At 43.1% G+C, this 25,245-nt stretch overlaps 1 protein-coding gene across 9 annotated transcripts in view; it reads right to left on the reverse strand.

Annotated features, from left to right (window-relative positions):
- Positions 1-25,245, reverse strand: part of syndig1l (synapse differentiation inducing 1-like) — a 174,840-nt gene that overhangs the window by 106,068 nt on the left and 43,527 nt on the right. For all 9 annotated transcript variants that reach the window (XR_004786441.2, XR_004786439.2, XR_004786440.2 and 6 more), the window contains exon 3: positions 21,379-21,449. The gene's annotated coding sequence lies outside the window, so the exon portion shown is untranslated. The remainder of the gene's footprint in view (positions 1-21,378; positions 21,450-25,245) is intronic.

Raw genomic sequence — 25,245 nt, forward strand, 5'->3', positions numbered from 1 at the left:
TAAGACACACATTATCTGTGGCAAGGACGTCAAGTGTGTGTGTGTGTGTGTGTGTGTGTGTGTCGGTGTGCGTGTTTTGGACAGGGGAGGGAGGTCGTAATTAGCAGTTATAATAATTAAGCTAAAGGTCGATGTTAACAAGACAGAGTATCTAATTTCTCACTAGATATGAATCAGCACACACAGGTGCCTGCGCCCACACACACACATTTACACAATTTATCGTATACACAAAAAAAGGGGAGCCAGCATTTCCAATCTAGATGCAAGCTGAACTTGCTCGTGACATTTTGCACCCGGCGCTTACAGCCCCGTCGCCCTCTCTTCAGCCAATGCATCTCATTAAGGCTGATAGCCAATTAACACGCGCAAGAATTAGTAACCTTTTCCATTTCTCCTCCATGCCACTAATGACCCCGACGTGCTCTGCTACTTATCTTTATCCTCGCCATCCAGAGACACAAGAGTTCATTTCTATGCCTGGAGCCGGAGCTAATGCGGCAGCACTCATGAGGAGGAAGATGAATATAGTTGAGGTTCTGTTTATTGTCTTAAAGGGCACTGCCGCCTACCAGGAGCTTTGGTGAAGATTATATCGAGAGGTGAACTACTCACCCATCAGCATTACTCCTATCATCTTTTTTGGTCTCTCATTTGTGATGTAGATGGTGTCGACCTCTGTGCTAACCCCTGCATTGTACGTTTAAGCACAAGTGTGAGTACTGGAAAGTTGTACTAGAGTAAAAATATACATTTTGTTCAAGTGGGAAATTACATGCGAAAAATGTGCTCAGATAAAAGTATGAATCAAGTCAGTTAGGATCCACTGTCTGTATGTCTTCATCACTTCCTTGTAATGGAGTGGCAATACAGCGATTAGCTGTGTCGCCTCACAGAAGGTTGTGGGTTTGAACCTGACAGCTTGCCGGTCTTTCTGCGTGGAGTTTATGTTCCACCAAGTCTGTGTGGGTTTCCTCCGGGTAATCCGACTTCCTCCCACAGTCCAAAGACATGCAGCTTAGGTTAATTGGAGCCTGTAATTTGCCCGTAGGAACGTAACTGACTGATGGTTTTTGAAATGTATGTCAGCGATACCCTGGCGACCTGTCCGGGTAGTACCCCGCCTCCGGCACATAGTCAGCTGGGATCGGCTGCTGGATAAACACAACCCAGTAGACTCAGTTAATGCTCCCGCACACCTATTGCAACTTCACTCTGAGAGTCTAGTTGAAAGCAAAGTTCTCCACAATCTGCTCTGGATCCAACTTCATTGAAAAATCAAAAACAGCAGAAAGGTGGTGCCCTCCTCACTGACAGTAGAATAGAAAGACAGCTTAACGCCCCGTCGTCAGTTTTTGCACTCTATCTTTGACATTGCTCTGTAGTGTATGGGAGTGTAATAAAAGGTATTGAAAGCTTTACACGTGTCTATGCATTGACACGTTTTTCTCTCTCCCACACAGAGAAAAGGATGGAAAAAGCACGCTGACAGAGAAAGGAAGAGACATAGAGACCAAACCTCGAAGCCACATTCCACTGCTTCCTCAATTAACATTTGATTAGGGTAGATGGTGGTCCGTATCGACATTTCATTAGTAGCAGAGTCAGTGTATCACCATGTCAGTTTTGTTAATGGCTCGGCTGGGCTGCGGCCTTGCAGTCACACACCACAGATGAACTTCAGAGCTAGGAGCTATAGCCAGGGACTCTAATGAAGATGTCCTCTCATTTTATCATGCAGAAAGGGCTGATACTCAAGTGAATAGATTGGCTTCTGGTTGGTCAACTGTATTTCTTAAAAAAACAAACCAAAAACAACTGTGATGTTTTTTGGCCACTAACAAGAATCAGAAAAAGAACCCTCTAAACACGCCAAATGTCATACAGGTTTTATCACCGTTTAAGCTGATATGGCAAACTCGTTTGCAAGTAGAGTCGCCTAATTACACATCCAGTAGATATGAAGCAACATAAGCATTCATTTGAGTTGTGTCACATAAGTAATCAACTCTCCTTTTAGCTCTGGTTATGTCTCCATCCAGCTGGCTCAAATTATAAAAACGAAACTTTGGATTGAAAGATGCTAAAAGCTCTGTAAAGCTCAGGGTAACTGCAAATTCAGTGTTCTTTTTCTGCAGCAACCCCTGCAAGGTTACCCCAAGTCATTTCATTCATTGTTATTATAGAGATATTGATTATGGCTGCTTTAACGAGATAAATGCAATAGATTTAAGAGGTTTGAGAGAAAGAGAATAAACAGGTCTATCAATGGCCGGATCGGTCATGAGACCATCAGCCTGCAAACGACTCACCATTTACCACTTCATCTGGAACTCACCGAGTGTGAAAAGACCTGTAATTGCCGAATATGGACAACAGTATAACACTGTAGAGCCAACTGTCCAGCAGTCAATCAATGATAGCGATGTTTCCCGGAATGGCATCGGGATCTCTGTGTGTGCAGGGTGACTAATAGGATGCATGTCTGAACAAGACCAAAGTGAAGACATCTGGATTGAGACAGGAGCAGATAACAAATAGATGGATGGCAGGAGGAGAGGAGCGAAATAGGAGGGGGTATGACCTTTACACCCAGCACCCCCAGGGCAGGGATATTAACCAGCAGGGCCGTGATTGAGCAGATCGATCGAGGTGCACAGCTCAGTAGAGATCAATACCGGCCTTAATATAGCCCGTACTAAACATTGGCTTTTTAATGAGATACCAGTGGCAGTTTTTCACCTCACTTCTCTAGTTAAAGCGCCAATCATGATTCATTTCACTCCGGCTTCAACCTCGGGCACCTCCGAACCCCTGCAAATATTGAAATAGCTCTTTCACTCAATTTGCTGGCAACTAGAGGGTGTGAGGTATTCTAGTCACTGGCGTCCAACACCATTATCAATCTTTTATGCAACAATGCGGAATACCAAACTCGCTCTGGGGCCCTATGTGTGAATGTGCGTAAGCAATCCTGTGCTCAGAGCTGTGTGTGTGTGTGTGTGTGTGTGTGTGTGTGTGTGTGTGTATATGAAGGGTGAACATATTCAAGATAAATGCCAGAGTCCTCCTCTGTAAGTTTGGTCTATTCTTATCTTCTGTCTCTGATATAATTCATTATAAACGTAAAAGCAATTATATTGCATACTGTTATGAGATTGTTTCGAAGTTGTGTAAGATCTGCTGCTCTGGAGGCTGTGCACGCTGTTTGACAACGTGGCATTCATCTAACAACAGCTCCCTCGTGTGGTAAGAAGCTTCTTTGCTCCCACTCGTCGACTATGATCTCCATACCCCCTCATCTGTATTCCACAGGATGGACTTTTTACCATTGTCTTGTATGAAATATTCCACCTGAAACTAAAGCAGGATACAAGGGTGGCTTACTGTCCGTCTCCGAAGTCGGCTCACTCTCACGAAGTGTTAACATTTGTCCAGACCGCGGAAGATTATTCTACCCATAATGTCACATTTGCATTCTTTCTGGAGAGCCAATTCCCCCGCTGCTCCATCCTTTTACCTCTGGGATAGAGATTTGAAGGGATGACGCCGCTCTCTCGCCACAGCAGATCACAGTCACTAAATCATCAGCAGGCTATAAAGTGACTTCCACAAAAAAAAAAGATTGAGCCTTTATCTGTATCTGACTTGACTGCAAATAAGGCTGTTGTTCTCCTTGTTTCTAGTTGCACTTCTAAATTATGGTATAGATCCACTGTTTTCCCACATCCATGCATTCCACGAGTGAATCCATTTTCTATAATAAGCCATCGCAGTAAAAAGACAGACGCAACGTATGAGTACATGCAATAGAGCCAACGACAACAAGCTACAAAGCCTGCTCAGTGCTCAGGCTCTCAAATATCGCAGTTCAAATTTCTTGAGACTTCTCTAAAGGAGGAGTCCTCAAGGAGGACGAGGGTCCAGGGCTGACTTCATTCTTCCTGGTACCTCCTGCCCTCCTGGTATGACCTCTCTAAGGTCTGATCGCACTGCCCTGCCCTGGGAAAGGGAAAGCCATTAACAGTCCCGTGAGAAGGACACATTCAAATAGGAAACCATACAGAATAAACACAGTGTGAGCGCACTGTTGCGTTCCCATGACCCAAAATGACTGGATGTGTGTGTGTGTGTGTGTGTGTGTGTGTGCGGGTGTGCGTGTGTGTGTTGGTGGGTGTGTGCTCAGTGTCAGCCAGATAGCCAGGAGTGTTGTGTGTTGACCCAGCCAACTCCCTGCGTGAGTTTAGACTACAGCTGGCACCTCCCACAGAAATCAGCATGCAGACGATTTGGACTCTGGTATCCCGAATAAAAGGAATCCCACCTTCGCTGCAGCTGGGCCACAATTAAATGTTTGCAGTTTTTAGAAAAAAATGTATCTGTAAATCGTATTTGGCAGTTTTAACTCAACCAGACCAGACCTCCTGCTGGCACATACAAAGAATTTGAAATATGACTAAAAGCACATTTGTAGGCTTTTCAACACGTTTAAAAATATAGATATTTTGGTTAAAGGGATACGTGTTTTTTTGCGCTGAGATATAGCACAGTTAAAACACAGCATCACTCTGAGAACCAAAGGCTGCAGAGGAGTAGGACTTAATATAATCGGACAACTTTTTTCTCAACTATTGCGTCCACCAAGGAGGTTATGTTTTCACCTATGTCTATTTGTCGGTTTTGTTGTTTGTTGTTGGTTTGTTTTGATTTTTTGACGTATGCCAACTAATGGGCGGATCCAGGATTTTGGGCTTTTTTCAAGTTTCTTGGGATTGTTCAACCTTGGCGGAGGTAGTCCAGTTTGATTAATCGTTTATAGACAGCTGATCTAAAACCCAAATATAGTCAGTTCACAAAAAGAAAAAGAATGATAGCAAAGCATTAAATTCGGACAGTTAAGATGCTGAACCATTGTTGGTATTTTTTCTTGAAAAATAACTTAAAAGATAAATTCACTATCAAAACTCATTTTCCAAAGATTGATTAACCCATTGACTAATCCAGTAATAATCTCTCTCTACTCTCGATCTATTCATTTTTTTTTTACATTTTTTAACTTATTTCTATTCCTCAGTTCTAGACGTGAGATAGAAAGTCATTTTTCATAGAGTCAGCCTCTGTCCACTGAGAGGCAGTAGAGTTCCAATGTTAAACATAACGCCCATGCAATCTAAAGTGCTGCCTTTGCCTGGAGCCAAGCATATCATGAACACGTTCAATATTTTTTTGATATACTGTGTGCAAAAGCCATATTTCATCAAGCCCCAAATTCACCTAAATAAAACAATGCAGGCTGCAGAACAGTGCTGATATATTGGCGCAATATTCCAAGCCTACATTCAGAGTCCATAAAATGAGCATTTCTATCAAAAGGAAAACACACACTTCGGCCAGATCATACACTCGTGCCTTAAATTGCAACCACGCCTTGGAACAATAACAGGTTGCTATTCATTACTTCATGACGATTTACTATGTGAACAATTTCGGCCTGAGGAGTGCAGTCATTTCGCCGAGGCATTAAGCGGAGGTTGCCAGCACCGCTTCACCCCGCTCCCTCCACTTTTGAATGGGCAATCAGAGCGAGCTTTGCACAGGTCACACCCTCATCCGGGTGACCTGAGTATTGTATATATCATTATTATGTGCATGTGTGTGTGTGTGTGTGGTGGGCAATACTGAGACCTGAGGGGTTGGGGGTTGATCAAGGGGTTTTTGATTATGCTATCACTAAAGCTAAGGTTGAGAGCAAAAAAGACATGTGTGGGGGTTTTTTTCAAAATAAAGGCAATAAAAACTAAATTACACAAAGAGTTGGGAATACATTCATATTTTGGAATAATAATTTTAAAAAAGCAGATCCATAGCTGTGCTGGGATCCATTCGTAAAGTTTGTAAGATGAATATACGCTTTTACAATGGCTTCATTGAATTTCTGCCAGAAAGCTAAATAGAGAACGGGCACAGACAGATTGATAGAGGGTTTACAGGCTCAGTGATGGATATACAGTAATAGCATTGTTATCTTTATAGGCCTGATGTTGTGTGTGTTTGTGTGTGTGTGTGTGTACCGGTGTTCCCATTTTCTGTTTCTATCAGCCTACTTGTGTGTGTCACGGCTTCTTTATATGTGAGTGTGTGCATGCATGTATTGTGTGTATATATCAAGGGGGATGGGGGTTGTCAGTAAAAGCATGGTGCAGATTAAAAAAGGGGAGTGTGCAAAGGAGTAATGACAAGAAAGAGGGAGCCGAGGGTTCCCAAGGCAACCTGCTGCTCCCTGGCCCTTGCGAGCTGGCGTGGGGGGCCCTGTGTCGTCTTGTGTTGTGCCTCAGCACCTGCACACTGTTTGCACAGGCAACAGTGATTATTTTGAGGATCTCTTGGCTTGCCAGAAGCCCGCATCGCAGGCAACATCCACTCATCTAATGTCTCCCTCTAGATGTCATCCATTTATTCAGCTGGAAATGTGTTGAGGCACTGCCACATAGGCGGAGACAAAAAGACGCAGCCCAGGAGAAAAGCAACAATCAGAGCAGACCCCGGGTCCACACAGAGGCTGACAGTTGTGACATGCTCAGCAAAGCCGTCAGCGACGGCTCCCCACTGACACGTTGCAGCCTAATTTCTACGCTCTCATCAAAGTGGGGTATCTCAGTGGGAACTTTGGATTTGAGTCGATATATTGGGGGTTAAAAGGCATCGACAGCATTCGCCAACAGTGTGAAGCAGCGGCAGATCAAAGTCTTGAGCACAGAGGTTCCTGAATCCATGTGTTTCTATGTGCGTGTTTGACTAGAAGGGCTATAACTGCACAACTGCCTCTGGAGCATTGTACAGAACTATTTAAAAAACATAAAAAAGTCCATAAAGAAAATTTACAGTACAGCTGCAGTTGCATTGGGGCTTGGATGAGGAACGACACACAAAAGGACGATTAGCAGCTGAGTCTGAAAAGTATTTTCCATGAGAAATACTGTAAAGTTATTTACAGTATTTCAACTTGAAACTTGAGCTTTAGATGCAAAACAACAGGATCTCATCAAATCTTACATCTTCGTTAACCAATTTTGCGGGCTCTTGCAGGAAGCAGAAACAAGTTTAAAAAAAACCTGATTGATAAATTATCACAAATTAATGTTTTTAATGTTTCAGCTTTGCTCACTATCACCAGGCAAAATATCTGCTTCTTTAGCAGCAAAACTCCACTAGGCTCACCAGCTAATCCCCATCTTTTCTGCTGGGCAAATAATTCAATCCATTGTTTAGATCAAAAAAATAATGTTCATAGCTTTAATTCATGAGTCGCGGGGGCCTGTTCAAAAAAATACTATGACAACGGTGTTTGACAACAACAAGCTACTGTCTACTCAAACGCGGTCACACACACTTCACCCCCGCCTGAAGACCTCCGCATTTCCTGTTAGTGCAATAATGCAGGAACAAGCAGCTCTACTTCCTGGTTCTCAGGCTGGCGAGGAAGGAACCGCAGTCTGGTCACACGGTGCTCACCGCTTCCACCCTACCTCCACCCCACCCGCCCTCCCTCTCCATTCTTCACTCTCTCTCTCTCTCTCTCTCTCTCTCTCTCTCGTCACTCACTTTTTTTCTTACGGTTCTCACCTTTGTCTGTTTTTACCTCCCACAAAGGCCCACACAGATACATGCTCTCTGCCTCCTGCAGCAGAAGGCGCACACGCACACACACACACACACACACACACAAACAAACATGCAATGTTTTCCTCACTGGAGGCAGGATGTTCCCCAGATCGAAGGATATTTTCACATGTCACTGACACGGTTTGAAGAGCAGAAAACACTGGTTCTATATTTACAGGCTGTGTTTATCTCCTGGTGTGGAAATAGGATGTGGAAGTTGTATTTAAAAAGACAGCGGTGGAGCGCTTGGAAAAGGGTAGGATAAGAGCCACGGGTGAAGAGACAAATAATGAGAGGGGATAGAGTTAGAGATCGGAGAAAGAAAAAAGGATTTTCAATGCGCCGTTGCAGTAAAAGTGCAGGGAAAGTGATCTACTGTACACTCTCCTCTCCTAACACTGGCCACTCAACACCCCAAAACCTCTTTTATAAATCATTCATTCAGGCCTCCTGAGCACCATATGGGGAACTTGCTGATGCAGTTCCAGAACAAGTGCCGACAAAGTAGTGCGCCACGCGGTTATTTGTCCCCACAGACGTGTTATGGCATCATTGTCTGGCTGTGAGCGCCGTGGTCTTTGCTCGTGCTCCCCATGGCGTGTCCCATTAGTGGTCTCTAGCAGGCCACAACTCCTCATTCCCGGCACAAGCCAAAATACTGCATTATTAACCAGCCTCACTTGTTTACCCTGTGTGATCAACCTTCAAAGCAGCCAGTATGATATGGCCACACGCCTACACCGGGGCATTCATTCCGCACACACACACACACACACACACACACACACACACACACACACACACACACGTTATTTACTCTCCACTGTAATACCCACAAGCCCGAAGCCCTAAGGGGAAAAAATGGCGCTCCAGTTACGGGCAACAATGGTGGCATTTAATATGGGTCATGGTTACTAGGCAACCACAAGCGGAGTGGACTGGTGTTGGATTACTGATTGTTTCATAATTAATTACGGATTATGAATAATTGATTGAGAAGTGTTGGGTAATTTACAGTCGTGTGTAAATGGGAGCCACTCCACTGCCTTAGAGAGAGAGAGAGAGTGTGTGTGTGTGTGTGTGTGTGTGTGTGTGTGTGTGTGTGTGTGTGTGTGTGTGTGTGTGTGTGTGTGTGTGTGTGTGTGTGTGTGTGTGTGTGTGTGTGTGTGTGTGTATGTGTGTGTGTGTGTGTGTGTGTGTCCGCATGCAAATTATAGGCATTTATGCACACAGCTATCTCTATGGTGTGAATGGTGGATTGTATCTAGAAGGGAGAAAAAGCCATTGTTAAAGGTTTCTAGGCAAACGAAACCCCTTTGTCTAACAATAAGATTATCAATATGCTCAAAAAAAAATGTTATCCTCATTCTTTTCTAATCCATTCTTCTTATCCTTTGAAAACCGAACTGGCAACCCAAGTGATACTTTTACCTGCAGTTTGTGTTTTATTTCTGTAACCAAGCCTCATCACTGCCACCCTATTGATCTGGGTCGGGTGGAAAATTCACCCAGTTGCACTATGTTCTTTCTTTTTTTAAATACATTTATTTGAGAGAAGTTATAACAGGACACTGTTGTTATGGACGATTGCATACAAGCACCAATGATTGGCCGGTGAGAGGGGTTTGGAGGAGTGTATGTGTGTTAACCGATAAAGAGAGAGAGAGAGAGAGAGAGAGAGAGAGAGTTAGAAAGAGAGGCAAAAGAAGAGAGGAGGATGTAGGTGAGAGGTAGATAAGCCGTGCGTGGGAGTTTGAGTGGGCCGGAGAGAGAGTGAGAGAGAAGGAGGAATGGAGATGAAATCAGATCTGGACAAAGGACCATCGAGGAGAGAAAAATGTCCTTTATCTCTAATTTCAAGCTGAATGTAAAAGCAAAACTAGGCTAAAAAAAAATCTCTGTGTTTAACATCTGTGAGCGGCAATTGGCACGTCAGCATGTCTTCTACTTAAAACATGCAAGACACTTTTGTTTGGTTTCTATTATGGCCTTGGTGATGAACCTTGCATAATTTGCAGTAACATGCTGTTCTTGAGGTGACCAGTAGGGGTCAATGACCATCACAAAGTCTATACTTGTCGGCCACTGTTGATGCACAAGTGGAAAAGGGTAAAGGATCATGGCCCCTCAGAAAAGCAGATGGATGGATGGATGAGGTAAGGGGTAAGAAAACACAGGAGAAAGACATGGACAGAAAACAAGAGGATGTACTATTGTGCTATTGGAAGATTTTTCAAGTTGTCTTTCCTCTAGCACAATCTGTTACTATGGAAACTATGTCCAAAAAATATATTCTGATATCGGCATTATGGGTAAGTAGAATGGCACAAGGCTCACAAATAATCTGAAAAGGAAAGATGTGTGAAACAGAATAAAAACAAAAAACACTGTTCAGGAAGGGTCTAAAAGATGAAATGGACAAATCCAAATTGGGGGAAGAGGGAAGGAAGAAAGACAAAGAAAGAGCGGGAGGAAGTAATAAAAATAAACGGACACTAGTGTGTGTGGTATGAGCGGGAGATGCATTAAGCAAGGGAGGGAAAAAAGAGCCGGGTCTGTCAATAGAAAATAGAGGAGGGAGGTGAAAGGAGCGGTGGATTACTGCTGTATCATTTTCCTTCTTCAACCTCCGCCGTCACTCCTTCAAACCCCATCTCTCCTTCCCCCACACACACACACACACACACACACACACACACACACACACACACACACACACACACACACACACACACACACACACACACACACACACACACACACACACACACACACACACACACACACACACACACACACACACACACACACACACACACACACACATACATTAAAATATATGCTGCCTCAGTGTTACAGTGCCAGATGATTGTTAAGATTGCGCACAACATTACGATCCATAAGGGGGCGGGGCAGAAGAAGACTCAGATACGCAGGTCCCTATCAAGTTTCATCATTAAGGGGGGTGTGTGTGTGTGTGTGTGTGTGTGTGTGTGTGTGGTCCACAGGGAGGGGAAAACACAAGGCAGCTGATGAAAAAAACAAGACAAATTGTGGCTGATTACAACAAAGATGGACAACGTTTGAGACAAAATTAGTGTCAGATGGGAGAAGCAGGAATCTGACGCTCACAGAAAATGTTTAGAACGGATGGTTGGTAAGATTAAAGTATGAATACAAACACACCTTTTAGAGAGGCCCAGTGGATCTGTGAGGAATTAGCAACTCACAGATGGCGCCAAGTTGTGAAGGACAAGAATTTAATGCTAAAGCCAGTATGGGGTGATACAAGCAGCAGAATGTTTAACTTTGTAAATGTGCTACAGCTTCGAGACTTAAACAAGAATCCGGAGTATCATGATAATCAACAGAGACAAATAATGAATAGTTGTTGGAGCTTTTGAAGAGATCAAAAGAGCCGTAGTTTGGTGATAACTGACTTAAGCTGTTTCTCAACATTCAACTGGGGATAATAAATATGATCCCAAGGTTTTTGGAAACCATCTTTGAGTTAGGCGCCAGGAAAACTAAAAGCTTTCATAAAATTCCAAAGGTTTGATTTAATTCGAAGACCAGGACTTCGGTTTTGTTGTGGTCTAACAGCAGGAAGCTATGAGACAATCCAGACACTTACATAGGGCAATTATGTAAAATGACCGGATTTGAAAGATCCCCCAGCAATCATGGAAACATAAAGCTGGACATCATCAGCATAACAATATCAAAAGAGACACAGCAAACCGACAGATAATGTCCCCTAAAGGGAGAATAAAACAGGTCCCAAGATTTGACCCAGGGGGACTCCACAAGTCAGTCGAGCACAATCACATTCTTTCTGCAATGAAAACAAAGAACTGACATACAGAAAAAAAGACAAAACAAACCCTCCGAGGGACCGTCACATGGCAGGAAATGAGTGGTGCTCTCCCTTTCTGACACGGTGCTTATGAAAAAAAAAAAAATTCTTACTGTATTACCAAATGACAATGGCACTGAAAGAAGACATTGGAGGAAAACAGCGGGCACGCCCATAAATAATCAAATTAAGATTGCTCTTTAGAAATCAAACAGGAAACACGGACGGGAGAGATCAACTGATCTACGAAGAATATGATAGTTGGGGCTCAGGGTCCAGTTAGGGGGTAATTTGTGGTGAGAGACAATGTTTAGGAGTAGAAATATGCTTTTAGAGAGGTTTAAGAAATGCTACCTGTGCATATTTATTGAGTAAAGCTGCCAAGGGTCAAAGTACAGACATAACATTTTCGCAACAATGACATACTGCAGGTCTGCTGTCCTGTCCCCTTGTTTTGGTATTGTGTGTTTGTTTACTAGCAAGGAATATGAATATTGGGTAATGGAGAGTATACAGCGTGGAAAGCCAATCCATCATCACGATTGATACTCTCAGAACACAGGTTGGGCGAACAAGTCTGTTCAGGCACCGCTCAGAAACGTACTCAGAAGTATCAGTAAAGGTGGGAGTTGTACAGACGCATTGTTTACATTCACACCGGTTCCTGCTTCGTTGAAGCACATAGAGATGGTATAATTGGTCATTGGATCGTGTTGCATCAAATGGCTGTGTTCATTGCTGTGTATGAAGCGTGTTCTATGCGTGTTACTGAAGTATTCCACCACAGAACTCGGATTTGCTTTGTTTATAAAAAACATGGTAACACCGGAGGAGGTTATCCTCATCGTTTCCTATTGAGGTTACGGCAGAAAAAGCGATTGCGGCACCATCGTAGATGGTATGTGAAACTCTTAAATCAACAAGGTCATGACAAGGTGGAGTATCTGTCCCTACACTGCTCCTACCATTCATGTGAATATTGCATTTTGCTGACATAAAGCATTCATTTCTGAGGACGCGAACAACCGACGCGCCAAATTCGGCCTAATGGGAAGACTTGCTAAGTGCATGTGTGTGTGTATGTGTGTGTGTGTGTGTGTGTGAGTGACACTGACATCCTGCATCCTCCAGGCTCATTTGCTTTACAATCTATTAATGAGAGCGCTGCTATCACAGAGCCTGTGGATATCTCTCTATCTGTCTGTCACCCACAATCCCTATCTCTTTCTCTTTCATTTCAGTGACCCGACTCTTCGTTCCTTTCATTTTCACTCGCTCTGACAGCCATAACATTTATCCTAAGATTCTCACCAAACATTTACATATATGCAGAGACCTGTTACCATGGTGGTTTGAGACACTTTCCCTCTTTCTTTTTTTCCCTTACTTTTTTTCTTTTTTTCTGTCTTTCTCAGATATTCACATGACTATTACGGGTTTACTGGCAAGGTCAGGAAGGATATACCTGAATAAACATGCCCTGTGTGTGTGTGTGTGTGTGTGTGTGTGTGTGTGTGTGTGTGTGTGTGTGTGTGTGTGCGCGCGCGCACATACATAAGCGCACATGCTCCTGCAAATGATAGTTGTCCTCTTCTCTTTTGTGTACGTGCATGTATGTGTGTGCATACTGGATCTATGCAGTGCTAGTGCTGCTGCTGCTGCTGCTGCTGCTGCTTGCGAGCACACAGTATGCACTATCAGGAGTGTGTGTGTGTGTGTGTGTGTGTGGGTGAGTTTGCGCCTGCCCATGAGTGCTTGTGTGCGCGTGGGACAGGTTGTAATTTACAGAGGCAACATGGAGCCTCATGAAGGGGGCAGGACCCAGGGGAGTCATCAGGCTGAACTCGCTGTTCCCGGGACGTGCCCTGGGAAGAGACCCGATGTCACTCGGATAAAAACAACACACACGCCCTGTCAAACAGCAGGGAGGATGGATGGATGGAGAAAGGACAGGGGAGCGATAAAAAAAGACGGAAAAGAGAATATGACCAGGGTAGAATGGACAAAGATGAGAGACAAAGAGTAAGATTGACTGATAGAAAAAAAAGGAAATGAGACAAAGAGCGATAGGAAGAGATGGGGAAGGACAAATAAAAAGGGAAAAAAGTGAGGAATGTGTAACCTATGCTCCCCTGGAAATAAAACGTCATGAGCATGGCAGAGATTCTGACACTGAAATGTTTTATAACAATGCCTCGCACTCGAACCATTGCTCCACTCCTCATTGGGCTGCTAATGGCTAACAGATCATAGGATGATCCAGTATCAGAGGTGTGATTTAACATCAATATAATCAAAGTTAAATGAAATCAAAGCCATAAACAAGTTACAAGTCAAAAGTCCTTTGTGAATCTGTCTCCAGTGGTGGAAGAAGTATTCAGATCCTTGAAGTAAAAGTACCAATACTTTTACGTATAAATACTCCAATACAAGTAAAAGTCCTGCAGGTTATTACTTTATGGCACGGCACGTGTGATGACCCTCTCTTTCCCTCTATGTTTGAACTATGGTTTTAGTTTTATAGTATGTACCGTAACATAACTGTTGGCCTTAGTTGTTTCGGACACAGATAGAGCTTTTATGTGACACTGGGATGGATTTCCAACTCAATCAGTGAGAGCGCACATGAGACCAAGGCGTCAGTATAAGGTCTTTCCTCACAGTCCAAAAAGTCATACACATACCTACACCCTTCATCCTAGGATGAAGAGGAGGGGTAGTAGTCTAAAGGGTAAGAATTAGATAAAGGATAGGGGTATGATTAAGGGGAGGGTTAGTAGGATAAAGGGAATAATTTGGATGATAGGTAGGTGTTGGATGAAGGGAAGGAGTTGGAAGTATAGGAGGTGGATGAAGGGTAGGGGTAGGATGAAGAGTAGGAATAGGAGGATAAAGGGAGGAAGCGGATGAAGGGTAGGGGTAGGATGAAGAGTAGGAATAGTAGAATAAAGGGAGGAGGCGGATGAAGGGTAGGGGTAGGGTGACCTGCTTTTTGTGAAATGCCAGAAGCCAAAAAAGTTGGAAAACACTGGTGTAATCTCGGTGTAATGCGTTGAATCTTAAAAGCGTTTTATACAATTCATTGTGTAATATCTTTATGAAAAATCATTGTGTAAATCATTGTAGAGATAACTAGTATGTAAAACTGTGAAATACACGTGGAGTGGACGAATAAAGCAGAATAAAATGGAAATACTCAAGTAAAGTAACCCGAAAATTGTATTTAGTTACGCCGTCTGGTGAAGAGCACCCCCAACTGACCCGAGAGGAATAAGCACATCTTTTAGCATTGATGCCTCCTCTCCGACCAAATAATTCACACCAGCTCGGCAGCAGCAGTCCAACAAGCGTAAAACGCAGACTTTGGTGACAGCTGAGTTGGATAACATGACAGCTCAAGACGAGGCGGTTTACTGCCATCCCTCTCACACATCTCTCTTTATTACTGATGAGCCCCAGTTGTGTGCGGATTGAGGGAGTTCAGTGAGTTCTGTGGGACATCCACCGCGTATGATCGGGGCTGTGAAGAATTACGAGAGTCGTATCGAGAGAAGTATTCAGAAAGATTGATACCATCATTAGAAGCTGGGCCAGGGGTATTGGGTGGGTTATATCAGGCTTAAATCTTGAATATATGTATGGATAACAGGCCCTGATTTTGTTTTTCAAAAACGATTTTTTCTGCTCTGCTGCTCTGCATGACTCTTTGCAACCCACTGCACCCTGATTACAGACACTTCCTGGTGGATATCCTTTTGTCTCCGCTCTCGGATCCTCTACTGCTCCGCTGGGACGTGGCCTTGTTTGTCTGCAAGTGTGTGCATGTGCATGTGCGTGTGCGTGTGTGTGTGTGTGTGTGTGTGTGTGTGTGTGTGTGTGCAGCATTACTGAACTGCATGTATGCACTTAGAAGTATGTAAGTGGATAAGATTCAGTTTTACACAAGCATCCTCGGGGCTGTTCACGACCGGTTGTACTGTATGACCTAGCGACATGGTTACTACGACTGACATTTGACCCTTTGCAGTGGTCGGGGGAAGACACCTCAAGTAATGAGCAGACATTCATCATTTTAGTGGACCACATCAAATTATCATTTAGTCTAAGTGAATATGTACTAACGTTATAATACTAAACTGTACTGTAATGGAACCTCACTGTGCCATATGAATTATATTCTGCTATTAAACTACTAAAGTATCTGCAGATTATCTTTTGTCTTTTTGCAGTAAGAGCAAGTTAGTTTTGAGAACCCATTTTATTTATAACCTAACTTTCTATGTCAAATCGTTCTAATCTAATCTGTTGCAGACAGAGGAGTGTAGCTGTGTTGATTTTAGATTACATAGGTATTGTCCTTTTTTACAATATTTTTTCCTCAGTGAAAACCTCTGGCGTAATTGGCATGGATTTAAATAGCTGATTCAGATTCACTTGTTTTAAACGTGCAAACCAAGTCATTGAACATCAGGGGTTGGCAATAATATCAATGCTGCCCATTGGTCTTGTCCCACATAATTTTACAGTTTACATCACCCAACATAAAATTTGATGAAAGGAGGGCATCCTTAATCCTTATTTTTTTCAAACAGGATATCTGAGGTAATGGCTGTTGTTCATGAGTTGATGGTCATTACCTCTATACCACTAAATCTCCATCAGTGAGGAAAAAACACACTCTGTGCGCTGCGAGCGCCAGGAGAAGTGATCAAAGCCTCTTCCTTTTCTCAGGGTTCAAACGACGAAAGGGATATTTACTGCTTTGTTTGGTTCCAGGGGCCAAAGACAGCATCTTCAGATGAAGAAGATTTACTTAAAGTGATCAACAGAAAGGCACGTGACGACAACGGCAACAAAGGGCCTCGTAAATACAAAAGCTTCAGTTGACGGACACACAATTTAATACTGACAACACCATGTCTGAATTTTCGCCACCACTTATCGTATTCAGCATCTCGGGGGCTGGAGTGTATCGCAGCATGCATTGGGCGAGAGGGTTGGACATGAGAAAACTGGTGTTTAGATTCTCATTGACCTGAACCTGCTTGTTTTTGTACAGTGGGAGGAAACGGATGCAGACAAAACCCACAACAACAAAAAATGAAGCAACGTTTTTGGGGATTTTAGGATAATTAGCACTCAAAGTTGTTGATCTCAAACAAATCTTTCGTCCATCAAAAACGACTGCGGGGCATAATTTTCCCTCACTCATATTATGAGTATATATTTCCATTGAACAGTGGCCAACAAAACACTTACTATAAAAACACCATCAACAAAAAGGTACTGTATGAAAAAAAGAGGAGGCAATGTTTTAGTATTCCAATGTCAACAGGAGCATTTGGCCAGAGACAGTTAAATGAACGACTATCAGTAGAAATCACTGATAAAACATATAAAAACTCCATTATGAGAAGCAGGGACGAGCTGAAACAATTGTTTTATGACTTGAGTGAGCAGTTAAAACACACCTGTGAGATTTCCAGGTAGCAATTAAAAAGCAGAGTGATCCCTGCATTTGGTTTCGACGTGCTATTTTATATCATGAGTTTGAGAAACATGACGGGCGTTGCATTACGTTTGCATCACTGGTCATTATTTGATGAAAGAAGTGGAAAAAATATACAATGGGAATGAGAAACACTGCTTCTTCAATCGTCCTTTATGATCTGCAGAAGTGTGTCTCTGTGCTCTGATTCAGTTGACATACAAATATTATCCAACTTGTGTTTTGTTTTTTTGGAAACTTGTTGTGCTTTATAAAATTCCTTAATTTTCATTTACTATTAAAGCGATGTCTCCACACGCATATAAATACGAGGTCTTCATTACTTAATATGTATTAAATGTGTGTTTTTCTTTCTGTTGAAGTTTGATATTTTAACGGACACAAAGGAATATTTCCTGCAGTCACACAAGGAAGCCACTTGGGCCCACTTTTGTTCTCATCAATGTGCCGAAGAAATAAAATTAGGTCCCTGAGCTTCTGTAGCTGTAAATTTAATAGCAAAATCAGCAAATAATCAGAAAATTTAATAGTCTGGTCTTCTACTTCATTGACTTGATGGGAACATTGTATAATATTGTGCATTATTATCATGAACATCAAACCATTCTGTGGCTCCAGCTGTCTGATTATAACATGTCATCTTTCTGAGATTAGTGAGGAATAGTTTAGCCATGGTAGAGTCTTTTTTTAAATTTTATGATTATTTTTGTTTAATCGCACCTTTTTTTTTTGTTCGGCCGGTCCTTTTGGTTTGACCTGTCCAGTCCTGTCCTGGCAACAGTTAAGGCTCTTGGCTGTAGAGGTCGTCTCATCTCGTACAGATGAATAGCAGCTCTTCCAACGAGCTCTTGCAGGGTGTCTCCTGGACCCCGGGCCCCAGCTGCTATCTCAGCTTCACAGTCAGTCTGCTGAGTGTGAATATTCATTAAGTTGGCCAGATAATCATAGGCTCACCACTGTTTGTGTTGCTGCCTCAGGGGTTTACATTCGGACTGAGGGGCCCATTCTAACACACAAGGTTCATTTTATGGCCAGCGAACAATGTAGCATGTTTCTAGGATATGAGCACTATGTCATATTGTGATAGACAATGTGTTTCAACAAAATCATTAAAGAATAACACATCGTACCACAAAGTGTTGGCTCACAATAAGTGTAAATGTTCTCTGTGCCCCTGAGATGTTAGAAAATAAGGAAGGAAAAGCCAAGACTTGCCAGGCATAGCTAATATTATGATAATACTGTACAGCAAATGCACACGCTCAAAGCTGAAATTCTCCTGGAAAATTTCACCACAGAATTTCATCAGAACCGTGGCGGGACCAGGCCGGCCTGACAGGTTCCAGAGTAAGTAGCTGTGGGACCTTTCTGGCCCTCACGAGGCTTCATGATCCTGCAGGCCTGTACGGCAGGGATGTTGAACAGCCTCAGCACTCTGCTCTACTGAACCAAGTAATTCCCTGACGGTTGGAGGCTTATAGAGCGACTCTGCTTCCTGGGAAGACGCCTTTCACAGCTACATCAATGACAAATCTCTATTTTCATGGCTTGACTTCCCCTCCAGAGCCGGGGCTCTTGCCCCCACGGTACACTTAGGAGAGGGATAATTCCCGGGTGTCTTTTGCCCAATGCTGTTAATAAAATTGGGACCTCTGACTGGGAAGGCAAAGACTCTATTTGGGGGAATAGGCGCAGGACCAGATGGTCAAATACCCACAATTTGCTCTCCTCTGAAAATTAGGTTGGATGAAATCACGGCAGCTGCTGGTGAACGGAGGGGGATTAGGAGGATAAGTTGACATGTTTTGATTCAAACCATCAGAGACATCCAAATTTCAGAAAAAATTTCACTTAAGAAAATATGAAGAAAATGCTTTCCGGAGCAGATGTTACAGTACGCAATCTCCTAGCAACCTCTCAGTGTGTCTAATAATTCCTCTACATGGGAACAACAGCTCTGCAGATTTACAAATGGCTTCTTAGGTATTCTACACCATGTTTGGATAATTCATTCTGCCTGTTTAGTTGAACATACCACAGAGAGCAAGTGTGGTATCTTCTCCCCTTTCCAGCGGTCTCCCCCTCCCTCCCTCCTCCCCTCTCTCCCAGGGCAAGAGCAGACGGGGCCGCTCGTGGCGGTAGGGACGGATCCTCCAGCTGATCGAGTTTTCAGCCAAAGCACCTTGAATGATTGAACGCGTGGTGGGCGAGCCTGCTCAGGTTTCACGGTTGCTTCAGATTACCATGTGTGTACAAACAGATGGAAGCGCGTACATAAGTGCACATACACTCGCATGTACTCGCCTCTGTGTAAAGTACACACACACACACACACACACACACACACAAATACAAACACACCTCCAGGCTCTTGGCTATGCAGCTTTGATGATGGCCATCACACGGCATTATCTGGCTTTATGTATCCCTCTCACTATCTGCTCTACAATCAACTGTGGCTTCAAAACAACTTAATCCCTCTGACTGGCACGCTGTGCTGTGCTGTGCTGTGCTGTGCTGTTGCTATGCCGGCTAGTTGTCCTGCACCAGGGTACAATTTCACACCATTGTGTCCCACTCACTCCAGGAGTTCTGTTTATCCTTAAAGTTAATGTGGAAATGCATTTTTCCCAATGTATGAGCAACGGCACTTCACCGATGATTTAAACATACTTCCTCCGTGCTCTTGACAGATTTATGGTGCCGAGCACAGGAACTGGGAGTCTTTTGTTTATCGGTTTGAGTTCATGGCTCCAAAGGTCTAAGCAAAGCCTTTGTACGTCTGTATACCCAGTGTCTACAAATGTTTTATGCAGAAAGTCTGTCACCTGATCCATTGATTAACTTTTTTTTTTTCACGGGGATACTGTGAGATTGATGTTAAAATGCTGTTCCTTCTCAACTACTCTTTCATTCAAAACTCTAGGACAATACATACAGTTTCGTGAGGGAGATAAGTTTTCTTCTTCTTAATCTTAAAAGACCTGCATTCAAAATAGTACTTGAGTAAAAGTGAAAGCACAGTTTATATCTTGTTTGGTACTTTAGGTTAGTTTAGGAACAATGCTTGTTAAAGTCAGCAATATTTAAGTTTCTGATCAAATGGGTATATGTCATTTTTCAAAATGACCCCTTAGCATACAATAATCCATGCATATGGATTTGTCAGACTGACATTATTGACGGACCAACTAAATGGCATGTTAATGTAGTATTTAGCTTATTGTCTAAACTTAAACAGTGAATTATAATTTACAAGATGATAATATATTTTGTGTGGGTGGAAAAAAGTAAAATAAGCATAAACTACAAGGGCTTCGAGTATAAATAAGTATAAAATTGATAAGCTAAAGTGAGCTAAAATATTGAATACTGATGAAAAAGGAAAGAATGGTGGATAAAATCTCCCATTTCAGATCTTTTACCTCAGACAAAAACAGTAGAACACTAACTGATATCGTCCTCGGCCCTGCATTCCTGCTCCCGTGCGTCCCGCTGTGCCACGCGGCAGCACGGCTGGCATCACCGCACTGGGCTGTGATACCCGGTGATGTCACGCACCTGGCCGGCCTCTGCCATTACCGTGACACCCGATCGTGTTTGGCACGGCCTTGGCACTGTTCGTGGATGTTCGTACAAGTGTAATGTGACAGCTTGTTCCTTTCACATGGCATCCGTCTGATGTCGACTCTACACACGCTGATGGGCTTATGCTACTCGGTTACAGCGCTCTGCACTTTGCCAGGACACAGGAAATGCAGATCCATTCGGATCACTTCTGTCAATTGGGTTGGATCAGGTGTGCATTTTCGGGAATTGCAGTGGCTGCTAAGTTTGGGTTTAGGATAAGCTGCGAGCGGCCCATGATCTCCTTTATCGCTTCATTTCATGCAACAACTGCAGGGAAACAGGCCACACTATGCAGGTCCATTCCAACAGTGGGCGCAGTCAGATCAGTGAGTGTCCAGCACAGAGTATCCTATTTATTCCTCCTCAGGCAGACAATGTGCAAGCATGTGTTTTCTCTTTTCAAGCCAACATTGACAAGAATTCAGAAAACAAGTACAGCTCCAAGAAAACTGAGCCAACTCCACGCAACACGGTCTACAGCGACGGAACAGGAAATGGACCTTGGGTTTAAATTGTTTTGTCAACTGCTGTTGTCAAGGTCAAGAACAACCTGCCAAGCTAAGCATCCTTTCATTGGTTATGAATCAAAATGCAAATAATGCAATATCTGAGGAACGAAAATAAATAAAGCAAATGTCTAAACTTAGTTGGAGTAAAACTTTCAGCTGACTCCATACTCTTAGTTATATATTACGAACAGATTTTGGATTTCTGCACTTACGTTGTTGACATTCTCAGGCGGCGGTTGAGACAGTCCAGAACATCAATCAGGTCCGCTGGCATTTTTAGTGCCTGCAACACACAAATGTGTATGTTTTTGAGACACAAGTGGTGAGATACAGTTAATATTGCAATATGAGGACAACCTCTTTATTCGTATCAGAATTTATTATGCCACAGTGAATTGTTATTGTTCCTGTCTAGCAGTATAACTTGATTTCATTTTCCAGACCTGCACGCACTCCAAGCTGTCACACAGACAGGATGACAGAGCGGAGCGGTTTACACCTGGTAAGGAAATAACCATTGGCTTGAACGCTGCAGCGTGCATGGGGGAGCCTCTGGGCTTCCACCACCTGCTCCATTTCGCACATTCTGTCACACCTTAGGGGACATATCTCATCCGGTCCACAACCCAATTACTCCACAACACATTTAACTGCCATCAAACGCTGCACAGCGGGGGTGCAAAGGGAGCCGCACAGAGCCGGGCTGTTGCCATGGCCACTGTCACTCAGCAGATTTCCAAGGATGGAAAAAGATTCAGAGAGCTCCTCGATTGGTTGGTGCACTGTTTTGACCAACAGAGACAGGGCCACTACTCACAACAATGACAGACACTGTTGTTATGCAACTGAAACAATTAGAATATGCACATTTGTGAATACTGGCCGGTTCTGCTTGTCAAATTGGAAACGGGTTGGAGGCAAATTCAAGTATCGCTCTCTGGTTTGCATCTCAGATAAACTATGATATAACACCATGTGCTCCCTCATATGATCTGTGAAAGTGTATGTAATGGCACCAGAATTTAGATCCGTTTTTCCGTTCAAGGAGAGAAAAAGCAGTTTTATTTTATCTGTATTGTTTAAAGAGAGAAACACTTTTATACGATCAATGATATTTCCTCTGACAGTACCTAACATTCAATAATACCACCACTCCCTGGAAGTAAAAGGGGACAAAAATGCACAAGGTAGATATGAGCAGAGACACCGGCACTTGTGACCACACACAGTGAGATTTTCCGCTTGACCAACAATCAGACATTTATGTCAGAGGCAGCTGATGACATGCTTGTCTCGGCCCAAAACTTGTTTTTTGCCAGATGGATAACCAACAACAGCTTGAAAGCACCAAAGAAAAGCTAAACATGTACATGTTTAATATGATTTATAGATTATTTATCTATATTTGAAAGATGTTACAATATGAACACAATACCTTGACAGAAATATGAAAACGAAAGCTTCCACCAAATATGAGCAGCTCAATATTGGCAAGAGCAATTCTGGTTTTATTCTTGAATCCCTAAAATTCCAGAGAACTCAACAAATATAGATTTTGTGCTGCTTGTAATTAGTTTTGTATTGTTTTGGCACGCACAAAGAAGGAACAGATAATCTCTTAACATTTCTAGTTCCAGTATCAATAATATGTTTTGAATGATATTTAAATCCAGTTCGAAATTCATTTTGGCCTAATCGCGGGGTCTTTCATGCTGCACTCCTCAAATTTGGCACCGGAAACCAAAGAGGCGACAGCATTCATAATTCAAAAATTATGTGCACAGGGTGTCTCGGTCCAGTCTGTGATGTTGATTCAGATTCTGTCAATAAGATATAGTGGCACAGTTCTTTACCCGATGATTATTTCCCACTTTTATTTCCTAATTTTTTTTTATATTCAAGAGAAAAATAAAGAGAGATAAGGTAATTTGGAAGATTAAGAACTGTATATAGAACATTTATTCCAATTTATAGAGTTGGTTCAACGAAGCTGGAGGATAGAAGATTTGCTTTTGTGTTCCCCAGATTTAAATATTAACATAAATGACAGAGCATCAGATTCTTTGGTGGTATATACAGTTGAGATGTAAGACATTGTAATGGCACTGCAGTGGATAGAACAGAGGATCTTAAAGGGGTCTTTATATGCTCAGATTTATTGTCACTATTGTTATTATTACAATCCATGTCCTCCCAAAGCAGGCCCGATATGAAATATTTGACACGTAATGCAGACCTGCAGATACAGAAGTCAGGTTTATGTTCACAGGGCGTCGAGGGGAATGAAATGGCTGATTCTATAGCCAACCAAGGCCTCAATACAGAAAGACTCCATGAAGGCCTGGCAGAAATATTGGGATGAGGGAAACAAAGGTCGTCATGTATACAGAATAAAGACTAAAGTGGGAGGAATGACAGTAATAGGGAGAAATTCCAGAGAGCCACAAATCATTTCAAGACTGAGGAGAGGACACACAGGGTTGAATAAGACAATGCATTTACTAGGGAAGCATTCGTCTGGGCTGTGTGAGTGTGGGGTGGAAGAAAGTGTAAAACATTTGTCACTGTCAGAAGTTTACAACTAAAAGAGAATAGCCGAGGAGGGAATTGAAGAAATGTGGGGTGGAAATGTTCAATCCCAGGGAATTTGTTCAGTGTGGAGGGGGAGTTGGGTTTTCTTCTCAAGCTCTGGGCCACACAGCAGCATGGTGTGTGGGGGTAATGCCCCTTAAATTTGAGGTGCTTCTCGCCATTAAACTAAAAGAAGAAACAGAAGAAGAAGAAGTAGAAGAAGAAGCTACTATCGAGGTGTAAAAGCAGCAGTGTGCATTGGTGATGAGGTCCTGTCTTCCTATTTGGTTCTCGTTGGTGACGTTGACAACATCGACAACAGGAACAGGACCTGACTAACACACTCACTTCCCCTCAGCTCATTTCCTCTGACTCAGTGCCTTTGGGCCATGAGAGCGAGACACAGCACTACACGGCGATTCACCCTCTTGTTAAGGCATGAGGGCAAATGAAGACACGCTTACCACTCCAACAACCTGCACTCGTCTCTCTTTCTGTCCGCCACTGAAGAAAACAGCACAAACAGTCAGTAATAAATGGCACAATCAATTTTTTTATCTATCAGGGGACTTTTTGGGAATCAAAGCAAGGGAAACTCAGCGCCACTCAATCATCATGGAGCGCTGCAGGGCAGCGCCACAAACACACTGCCGAGGCCAGATACCAGGCCAAAACTAATGTGGAACGGAACCCGCCTGGGTCTTTTAACCATCGGCCTCAGAGATACTACACAAGGGGAGGGGGGACTAATGGGGACCAGAGGTCTGTGGTCTACGTGATGCTGGCCAGAGAGACCAGACGGCCGATGACTGATCTGGAAGGAGGAGGGAGTGGGGCGGGCGGGGGGTAGGGGGTAGGGGGAGTCATTAAGGAGCTGCTCCGGCTCTAATCATAGAATAACACTCCTTCTTTTATCTACCTTCAGCTCCATCTCACCATGAGAAAAACCAAAAGAGTGTAATCCAAGCCCCGGTACAGCAGAGTGCGACGGAGCGAAGTTCACTGATGAGTCTCGTCGAGGAAACATCTGCAAACCATCCACTTGGAATGAGCCTCACAAATAAGAGGGGTTTCACAAAAAAGAGGACGATTGATTGGATTATTGTCGAGGGGTAGTTGTATGCTGTAGAAGAAGAGAAGTCGTTATTTATATGGTGCAACAAATGCATGACAGTGATGTATCATCTTGTGAAGTAAACCCCGATCATGCTTGCCAATATGTATGAAGTATAACGTCACTTCAAGTGTGGAATCTGGCTGGAATTCCACAAAAAAAACTCATACTGTCTGCAGTTCAAGAAGAGGAAAGGGAATCCAGACTACTGACTTACTGTCCAGGTCAGTGTGTCTCTTTGCAGGTTTGGCTCTTAGCAAATAAAGTAGCAGCAAAGCAGATCGGCGAAGAGAAAGCCACAGCTACACAATGAAATCCAACGCACTGATGTGGTCTGAAAACACTGCACAGGAGGTGTGAACTGGCTCATTCCCATAATTTGCTTTGACACTTT

This window comes from Scophthalmus maximus, chromosome 18 (assembly GCF_022379125.1).
Source record: "Scophthalmus maximus strain ysfricsl-2021 chromosome 18, ASM2237912v1, whole genome shotgun sequence".
In the NCBI taxonomy this organism is placed as follows: domain Eukaryota; kingdom Metazoa; phylum Chordata; class Actinopteri; order Pleuronectiformes; family Scophthalmidae; genus Scophthalmus; species Scophthalmus maximus.